A 10,704-nucleotide genomic window follows, 5' to 3' on the forward strand; every position below is an offset into this window, starting at 1 on the left:
AGAGGGAAGCTTGATTCTTGGGTGCACCAGCAACGCAGAAACCAAGACGGGGCTGGCGCTGTGGCCTAGCGCGTAAAGCCGCTACCTGCGACGCTAGCATCCCATATGGGCGCCAGTACATGTCTTGGCTGCTCTGCTTCCATTGCAGCTCCATGTTAAAGCGTCTGGGAAAAGCAGCAGAAGATGGCCCAAGTGCTTGGGCCCCTGAAACCCGCGTGAGAGACACAGACTTTGGCCTATCCCAGCCCCAGCTGTTGCAGCCATCTGGGGAGTCTCTCTCTCTCTCTCTCTCTCTCTCTCTCTCTCTCACTCTGACTTTCAAATAAATTTTTTTTAAAAAATGGAGATAATGCACAACTTAATCTCATGTAGTTTTTAAAGAAGATTATGGATGATTTTGTTCCAATAAAATTTAAAAGGAACAGGGGTCGGAGCTGTGGCTTTCTTAGGTTAATCCTCTGCCTGCATCGTTGGAATCCTATATAGGTGCCTATTGTTCTGGCTGCTCCACTTCCGATCCAGGTCTCTGCTATGGCCTGGGAAAGCAGTAGAAGATGGCCCAAGTTCTTGGGCCCCTGTACCTACGTGGAAGACCCTGAAGAAGCTCCTGGCTCCTGGCTTCGGATCAACCCAGCTCTGGGATTTGCAGCCATTTGGTGAGTGAACCAGCAGGAGGAAGATTTCTCTCTCTCTCTCTCTCTGTCTCTCCCTCCCTCTTTCTGCAACTCTGCCTCTCAAATAAATAAATAAATAATCTTTTAAAAAATTTTAAAGGAGCACATTACTAAAAATTAACAGCACAGTGGCTTAAGGAGAAAGAGAAAACTTGAATGTCCTCTGAGGCTTAAAGAATCTGAATCAGTAGCAAACAATCCTCCTGCCAAAGAAAAAAAAAATAATAACACCAGACCCTTGGTTTCAGAGGGACCCGTGCAGAACTTCCCCTGGGTTTGGATACTTTAGTAACCCTGACACCAGAGCCGAGTGAGAGTAAAATAAAAGGATTGCCCTATCTGTTCATGATTAGGGATGCATCCAGTTCTAAGAGTTTCAGCAAACCAAAGCCAGCGTCCAGCAAAGCAGCGTGTTGGGCTGACATATGGCACAGTGGGTTAAGCTGTCATTTGTTACACAAGTGTTCCATGTCAGAGTACTAGCTGGGCTCCCAGCTGTTCCACTTTGGATCCAGCTCCCTGCTAATGCACCTGGCAAGGCAGCAGATGATAACCCAAGTGCTTGGGCCTCTGCACCCATGTGGGAGACCCAAATGGAGTTCCAGGCTCATGACTTCAGCCTGTCCTGCTCTCTCTTGTCTCTCCCTCTCTCACTCTGCCTTTCAAATAAATAAATAAAATAAACTGGGTTGTCTTTAAAAAAAAAAAAAAGTTTACATTTCAGAAATTCAACTTGCTTCCACATAAGAAAAACTATCAGTGAATTCACAATAACAGGAAAACATGCTATTTCCATTATTTCAGAAAAAAATTTTGATGCAATCAAAGCACATTTGTGATTTTTAAAAAAGACTTTGCAAAGCAGGGCTGTAAGTCAGTGCATATTAACAACTTAGAGCAAACAGACCTTGAGGTGAGATGGTTGTTTATTGGTTGAGGGACAAATGCCTTCTTAGCCAGAGCTGGGCCAGGCCAAAGCCAGGAGTCAGGAACTCTGTCTTCCACTTGGGTGGCAGGGACTCCAGTACTTGCTGCCTTCCCAGGCAGTTAGCAGGAAGCTGGATCAGAAGCGAGGAGTCGGGACTCCAGCTGGCTCTGGTACGGGATGCTGGCGTCCCAGGCGGCAGCTTAACCCCCTCTACCACAGCCCTGGACCCACACTGACCTTTGAGTTCCAGCTCTTCTTACTTACAAACTTCGTCACCGAACACAGATCGCCCTAAGCAGCAAATTCCCACTGCCTCTCGGGACACCCATTAGCAGAAAGCTGGAATCGGAAGTAGAGCCAGGACTCAGATCTAGACGCTCTGATGTGGGACGCACTTGTCCCAAGTGGCACTTATAATGGCAATGCCAAACATCCAGCCCAGAGAGGAGCTATGAGAAGCAAGGTTTCCCTGTGAGGAATGAGAAGGTGCCCAGATCACCGTGTGCAGTGTTGATGGGAAGTCTCGGTAGACCCAGGAAAACACAAGAAATAAATAAAGGGTGTAGGGGCCAAGCTGCCATTATCCACTGACAATACAACCGTCCACATAGAAGATGGGACACACCAAGGAGTTATCAGAATTAGTGGGATGCTTTAGCAAGTGGCTAGATCTGTACACAGAAACCTACTGCATTTCTATAACCCAATACTAGAAAACAATGAAAAAAATCCTGTTTACCATAACAAGGCACAAATAATGCTGCTGCAATAAAACTAAGAAAAGTTGTTCCAGAGACCTCCAAGCGGTGGAGCCCCAAGGGCCCTAGGGTTAAAACCGCCATTTCCTGCCAAGAGGAAGAAGCAGAGCTGAAAAGATGGTGCCAGGCTGGCTTCTAAGAGCTACTGGAGGGGCTGGTACTGTGGCACAGGGGGTAAAGCCACCACCTGCAGTGCCAGCATCCCATATAGGCGCCGGTTCAAGACCCAGCTGCTCCATTTCCGATCCAGCTCTCTGCTATGGCCTGGGAAAGCAGTGGAAGATGGTCCAACTTCTTATGCCCCTGCACCTGCATGGGAGGCCCGGAGGAAGCTCCTGGCTCCTGGCTTCGGATCGGCACAGCTCTGGCCATTGCAGCCATCTGGGGGAAGACACCTCTCTCTCTCTCTCTCTCTCTCTCTCTCTCTCTCTCTCTCTGCCTCTCCTTCTCTGTGTAACTCTGACTTTCAAATAAAGAAATCTTAAAAAAAAAAAAAAAAAAAAAAAAAAAACTACTGGAAGTTTTCTGCCTCAAGCTCAATGGTTGTGATGTCTCCAGCAAGTACCATTGGGTGAATCTATGAATAGATTCAACTCCCGGCAAAATGGCGGCCCCATGTTCTCAGTTCTTAAGTCTTCCAGAAGATACCAAATAACTGGAGTGCTTTAGGATCCAAGTCCAGAATGGTTGTCATGGAGAAGAGTAGATCCAACTCCCTGAAAACGTAATGCTAACGTGTGGCCCCAACTCTCAGTCTTCAATATTGCACCCATTGTCTCATGTAAACCCAAGCTCTTGGGTGCTATTGAAGAATGGCTGGTATGAAAACCAGTAGACCCAACTCCTTTCAAAACTGAGTCCCGGGGGCCAGCGCTGTGGCTCACTTGGTTAATCCTCCGCCTGTGGCACTGGCATCCCATATGGGCGCCGGGTTCTAGTCCCGGTTGCTCCTCTTCCAGTCCAGCTCTCTGCTGTGGCCCAGGAGGGCAGTGGAGGATGGCCCAAGTGCTTGGGCCCCTGCACCCACATGGAAGAGCAGGAAGAAGCACCTGGCTCCTGGCTTCAGATCAGCACAGCACCCGCCGTTGCGGCCATTTGGGGAGTGAACCAGTGGAAGGAAGACCTTTCTTCTCTCTCTCTCTCTCACTGTATATAACTCTGCTTCTCAAATAAATTTTAAAAAATGAGTCCCAAAATGTGTCCCCAACCCCCACCTAATTGTCAATGTTACAGCCAATGTCTGGGGTAAATCTGGCTGTTGGGTTTGACTTCATGATGGTTCTGCTAGATGGGAAGATAGAAATTAGCCTGTGTGTGCAAAGGGGCCAAAGGAAAACAAAGCACCCATGGAAAGGAATGTAGAAGCACACCTAGGAAGAAGCCCAGAACTTTACCCTACAAAGTCCTGCCCATACCCCCAACAGCTTTATTGGTGGCCCCAGCCTTCCCCCCCTCTGCCTTGAAAATCACCCCAGGAGAATCCTCTCTGCCCAGCACCGGATGGGCTCCTCAGTCTTATAACACTGAGCAATAAAACCTTGGGGGGCTGGGGCTGTGGCACAGTGGGTTAAAGTCCTGGCCTGTAGTGCCGGCATCCCATGTAGACACTGGTTTGAGTCCCAGCTGCTCCACTTCTAATCCAGCTCTCTGCTGTGGCCTGGGAAGGCAGTGGAGGATGGCCCAGGTCTTGGGTCCCTGCACCCATGTAGGGGACCCGGAAGAAGCTCCTGGCTCCTGGCTTCAAATCAGCCCAGCTCTGGCCGTTGCAGCCATCTGGGGGAGTGAACCAGCGAATGGAAGACCTCTCTCTCTGTCTCTACCTCTCTCTGTAATTCTGTCTTTCAAATAAATAAAATAAATCTTAAAAAAAAAAAAAAACCTTGGGAGGAATGTTCACTCGTTTCACACCCGGGAACCCTTTGTTCAGGAGACCAGGATGAGGGGAAGGAGAAATGGCAGGCAGAAGTGGGCCCCACACCCTTAGAAACCCTGGTCTCAGTGACTGGACGCTCTCAGGGCTGTCTGGAGAGGGCCCCTCCATCCCGATGGATGCACTGCCTCATCGAACTGAGCTTCCTTGCTTACCACTACTCTCTGTCTCAGAAGTAGCCAGGACTCGTACCAGCGCCTCCGATGGAGACTTAACCTGCACCACAGCACCGGCCTCAATTCTTTTTCTTGTGGAAAGATAAGAACTTCTATTCTAGTCACCTCCACTCACATCTTCAATGGAGACAGATAATTCCTTATAAAATCAAGTCCCAGGGCCGGTGCTTATAGGTTGAGCCTGCGCTTACAGCACCAGCATCCCATAGAGGTGCCAGTTTGTGTTCTGGATGCTCCTCTTCCCATCCAGCTCTCTGCTGATGGCCTGGGAAAGCAGCAGAGGATAGCCCAAGTGCTTGGGCCCCTGCACCTGCATTAGAGACCCGGAAGAAGCTCCTGACCCCTGGCTTCAGATAGACTCAGCTCCGGCCATTGTGGCCATTTAGGGAGGGAATCAGCAGATGGAAGAACTTTCTCTCTCTCTCTCTCTCTAACTCTGCCTCTCAAATAAATACATAAATCTGTTAAAAAATTCAAGTCCTAAGCTGCGTCCAACTCTAAGATGTCCAGATTGCGTCTACCGGCGTCTGGAGTCTCTTGTGATGTTGGACGTGATTCCGATTCACAGCTGCGGAATCTGTTAGATGGTGATGATGGACACGGATCGGTCCAGTTCCTTACAAAGTCAGTGTCCATGGTGTGATGCTTCCAATCCACCTCCCTGACGAAGTGGAGTAACTCTGTCCGTGCAGTTTGGTCGGCCAGGGGGGTTTCCTGTGTTGACACGTGATGGACCCTCACAAAATGGAGGTCAAAGTGTGTCCAGACTGTAGCAAGTGCCTGTAGGTCTGCACTCAGTAAATCCACTCGGAAGCTCTCTCAAGTGGAGACAGTAAATTGGAGCCTTACAAGATTTACTCTCAAATGTCTACAGTAGTTCAGTGTGGAAACTACCAAGTGTATTAGCTCTTTGTTACTATAGCGAAATGCTAGAGACAAATAAATTTATAAAGAAAAAAGGTTTATTTGGCTCACAGTTTGGGGGGTTCAAATTCTAAGATCAGGTAGCTGCATTTTTTTTTTCATTTTTATTTGAAAGAGAACTTCCATTCACTGGATCACTCCCCAAATGCCCACAATAGCTAGGGCTGAGCCAGGCCAAAGCCACAAGCCTGGAACTCAATCCAGGTCACCCACACGGGTGGCAGGGATCCAGATATTCGAGCCGTCCTTTGCTGCCTCCCAGGATGGGCATTAGCAGGAAGCTGAATAGGAAAGGAGCCAGCTCTCCCGTGTAGGTTGTGGGCATCCCAAGCAGCATCTTTGTTTTAAAGATTTATTTACCTATTTGAAAGTCAGAGCTACAGAGAGGGAGAGACAGACAGATCTTCCATCCGCTGGTTCACTCCCCAGATGGCCGCAATGACCAGTGCTGGGCCAGGCCGAATCCAGGAGCCAGGAGTTTCTTCCAGGTCTCCCCCAGGCGTGCAGGGGCCCAGGCACTGGGGCCATCCATCACTACTTTTCCCAGGCCACTGTCTGGGAGCCGGATGGGAAGTGGTGCAGCCAGGACACAAACTGGGATGCTGGCATCGTCACAGGTGGTGGCTTCACCTGCTTTGCGACAATGCCAGCCCCAAGCAGCCTCTTAACTACTGCTCCAAGTGCCCACCCCGAAGTCAGGCTTCTAGAACAACCATCTCATGAGAATTACCCTCCAAGGGCACGATGCCAATGACCCGGGGCGTCTCCTAGGCCCTACCCCTTCAGGTGCCACCTCCTTCCAGCAGCGGCACCCTGGGAACCAAGCCTGCTGAGGATCTTTAACTCTCACACCACAGCGCCAGGACAGGCCAGGACAGCAGGAATGAAGAGTGGATTGAACCTCTTAGAAAACTGAGGCCCAAGGTCTGTGTCAACGCTTCACCCAGGGGCCACGGAGGCCTCTCACTTCCGTTCGCCATGTAGTTCTAGTGTGAACAATTATTCTTGCACCATGCTTATCTAAGGAAGCTGTCAAAGGGGACCCCTGGAGGCAAGCGCCTAGTGCAGCAGTGGAGACCCACATCCCGTAGCTGAGAGCCGAGTTTGAGTCCCAGCTGCTCCACTTCCCACCCAGCTTCCTGCTAATGTGCACCCTGGGAGGCAGTAGATGCTGGCTCAGATGATGATTCAACTACCCACGTGGGAGACCCAGACGAAGTTCTGGGCTCCTGGCTTTGGCCTGGCCTAACCGTGGCTGTTGTAGACATTTGGGAAGTGAACCGGTAGATGGAAGATTCATTCTCTCTCTCTCTCTCTCTCTCTGCCTTTCAAGTAAAATGAAAACAAATGAATAAAAAAGTTTCTAAGGAACTCTTCTGTTAATGGGCTAGACATTTTCTTGGTGTGGTCCCTGGAGGTAGAAAATCCTGCCTCTGTGGACACCTGGGGACATGTGATGTCGCCAAAGAGATCTTGTCTAAGCCCCAAACTCTGCTTGTGGGAACCCAGATGGCCAACCTCAAGCAGGCAGGACGGCTGAGTGGGCTTTTGAGGCCAAAGGACTCCACAGTCAGTCATCTTGGGGAATTCCCTTCCCCATTTTTATATTTTGTTTGTTTGTTTGTTTTAATTTGAAAGGCAGAATTACAGAGACGCAGAAGCAGAGAGAGAGGTCTTCCAACCACTGGTTCATTCCCCAGATGGCCACAATGGCTGAAGCTGGGCCAATCCAAAGCCAGGAGCCAGGAGCTTCCTTCAGGTCTCCCACGTGGATGCAGGAGCCCAAGTGCTTGGGCCATCTTCAACTGCTTTCCCAGGCCTTTAGCAGGGAGCTGGATGGGAAGTGGAGCAGCTGGAACTCCAACCAGCCCCCATATGGGATGCCGGCACTGCAGGCAGAGGATTTACCCGCTATGCCACAGCACCAGCCCTGCATTTTTTTTTTTTTGTCCATTTAAAAAAAAAAATAGTTTTGGGGCTGGCACTATGTTGTAGCAGGTAAAGCCACCGCCTTCAGTGCCAGCATCCCATATCGGCGCCAGCTGCTCCACTTCCCACCCAGCTCTCTGCTAATGTGCCTGGGAAAGCAGACGATGGTTAATGTATGGGCCCGTGCACCTACATGGGAGATCCAGATGGAGGCCCTGGCTTCTGGCTTCAGCCTGGCTTAGCCCAGTCTGTTGTGGCCATCTGGGGAATAAATCAGTGGATGGGAGATTTCTCTGATTTCTCTTTCTCTTTCTATCGCTCCCTCTCTTTCTATAACTCTGACTTTCAAATAGATATTAAAAAAAAAGCTTTATTGACGTATAATTCACGTTATCTCACTCACTCACTCATTGAAAGTGGGTTCACATTGTCATCACCCCCCAAAGAAGCCCCTTTCCCACAGCACTGCCCCAGCCCTGGGGGACGGCCAGGCTGTGAGCTGCCTCTTCAAGGCCCTGCATATATCAATATCAGTGGAGTCATGCAGAGCTTCATGTCCAGCTTCTTGCACTCAGCATGTTTCCAGGGCTCACCCAAGTTGTAACACGCACTTTGTTTTCTTTTTATGGCTGAAATGCATTCCACCCTAAGGACACGCCACATCTGTATTTGCGTAATTATCATTGGATGGCCATTTGCGTTGTTTTCACTTAGCACTAAGTGGTTAATGCTGCTCTGAATGTTTGCACACAAATGTTTGTGTGTCATTCATTATTTTTTTTTAAGATTTATTTATTTGTTTGAGAGGCAGAACTACAGAGAGGGAGAATCAGAGAGAAAGATCTTCCATCTACTGGTTCACTCCCCAAAATGGCCTCCAAAGGCAGGAGCCAGGAGCCAGGAGCTTCTTCCGGGTCTCCCACGTGGGTGCACTGCTTTCCCAGGCCATAGCAGAGAGCTGGGTTGGAAGCGAAGCAGTCAGGACTTGAACTGGCTCCTATGTGGGATGCCGGCATCACTGGCAAGGATTAACCTGCTATGCCACTGTGTCAGCCCCATGTGTGACTCATGTTTATTTCTCTTGAGTGTAGACCTAGGAGGAAAATTACTGGGTCATAGGATAATTCTGTGCTTAACCATTTTTATTGCAATACAATATATGTAATATAAAATTTGTCATGTTGGTGCTGGCATCATGGTAGAGCAGGTAAAGCCACTGCCTGCACTGCCAGCAGCCCATACAGGTGCCAGTTCACGTCCCGGCTGCTCCACTTCCCATCCAGCTCTCTACAATGGCCTGGGAAAGCAATGGCAGATGGCCCAAGTCCTTGGACCCCTGCACCCACCTGGAAGACCGGGAAGATGCTACCGGTTCCTGGCTTCAGATCAGCTCAGCTCCTGCCATTGAGGCCATCTGGGGAATGAACCAGTGGATGGAAGATCTCTCTCTCTCTCTCTCTCTCTCTCTCTCTCTCTCTTTGCCTCTGCCTCTCTGTAACTCTGCCTTTCAAATAAATAAATAATTTTTTTTTTAAAAAAAAAGAATGTTCTACTTATCTCCAGGTGCATTTGATGAAATGTTAACTTGACATCTTAAAAAATATTCGAAGAAGAACAAGAAGAAAGAGTGACAGAAGTGGGGGTGGGGCGGAGAGAGAGAGATTCCAACTACTAGTTCACTCCCCAAATGGCCATAGTGACCAGGGCTGGGCCAGGCTGAAGCCAGGAACCCAGAACTCCATCTGGGTCTCCCACCTGAACCATCCTCCACTGCTTTCCCAGGCACACTAGCAGGGAGCTGGATGAGAAGTGGAGCAGCCGGGACCGGGACCAGTTCTCTGACACGGAATGGCAGCCTCGTCCGCGCTGGCCTAACAATGCGGGCTCCTGAGTCGTGACTTCTGTCCCATTCAACAGGATGCTCGGCTCGCTCTCCCCTGCCCCCGGGAGCATGAGTTCACTTGACTCCTCTGTGAATCTGGCTGTTCTAGATTCTCACTGTGCTTGTCAGGGGTTTCTGGAAAAGCACAGCCCAGAGGAGCCCCTCCAGCGGCTGGCCCTGGCCCCCCAACCGTGAAGGCTGAGAAGTCCCAGACCTGGTGCCAGCAAGCGCCAGGCCCCCGGGGAGTCGGTGGCGTGGCTCCCAGGGCAGGCAAGGGGAGGGGACGTCTCCCTTCCTCCACCTTTTGGCTCCACGTGTGCCCTCAATGGATTAAATGGGGCCCACCCACACGAGACAGGGTGGGCTTCTTTCCTCTTTCGACTGATTCAGTGCTAATCTCACATTGAAATCCCCTCGCAGACACACCAAGAAACAATGTGCAGCCGAATCCCTGGGCATCCCAGCGGCCGGGTCAAGTTGACACACAAAGTGGCCGTCACATGGGAAAGTGTCACCATCTGGCGTGTGTCCTTCCGTGCCAGCCTAGCCTGGTACGTTTCGGGCTTACCTAGGCTGCGACGTGTTCCGGGCTTTCCCTCCGTTTCAGGGGTGAGGAGTGGGCGTGTCCTATTTCATGGATAACCCGCACGTTGCGTACTCCTGTATCCAGAGAGGGACATGTGGCTTGTTTCCAGCTGTTGGCTACAGTGAACAATGTGCTCTTGCACACTGGTGTAGGGACACCTGTCTCAGTCCCCTCTGTTCAACTCCTGTAGGTGTGCCTAGAAGAGAAATGCCGAGACTCTACGGTAATTATGGATTTTATGATGGCTCCCTGCTTGACTTTTTGAGGAACCAGCATTCTGGGTGCAAACTGCTGAAATCTTTACTTAATTTATACTAAATTGATCTTCTGTATATAAAGATAATTGAAAATGAATCTTGATGCGAATGGAATGGGAGAGGGAGTGGGAGAGGGGAGGGTTGCAGGTGGGAGGGAAGTTATGGGGGGGAGCCATTGTAATCCATAAACTGTACTTTGGAAATTTATATTTATTAAATAAAAGTAAAAAAAAAAAAAACCTGCTTCTAACACTAACATTCCCCCGCCCCGAGCCATTGCCTTTGCTAGTCCCTCTGTCTGGGAAGCTTTTCTTGGATCCTCCTTGCCCGGACAGATTTTACTTCTACTTCGAGGTCTGAAATCAAAAGCTGCTCGCTTTCCTGGGGTTCACCGCCTACATCTGGACCGTGGAGATCGTGACGAAGAATCAGTGCGTGCAAGGAACTCAGAACAGAGTGACGAATAGTGACGCCTCTTATCATGAAAGTTAAAAAGCATAGAACTGTGTGTGGTTATTAACATCTACCCCCCTCACCTCTCACGCTCTAAACCCACGAAGCCGGAGGCTTTGCTTGATTTTTGTTCATCTTCACGTCCCTAGCGTCTTACCCTGTCTGGCATACGACGGGCGCTCAGAAAGCTAACGAAGAAAGAACCAG

Source organism: Oryctolagus cuniculus, chromosome 7 (assembly GCF_964237555.1).
Source record: "Oryctolagus cuniculus chromosome 7, mOryCun1.1, whole genome shotgun sequence".
Lineage (NCBI taxonomy): Eukaryota > Metazoa > Chordata > Mammalia > Lagomorpha > Leporidae > Oryctolagus > Oryctolagus cuniculus.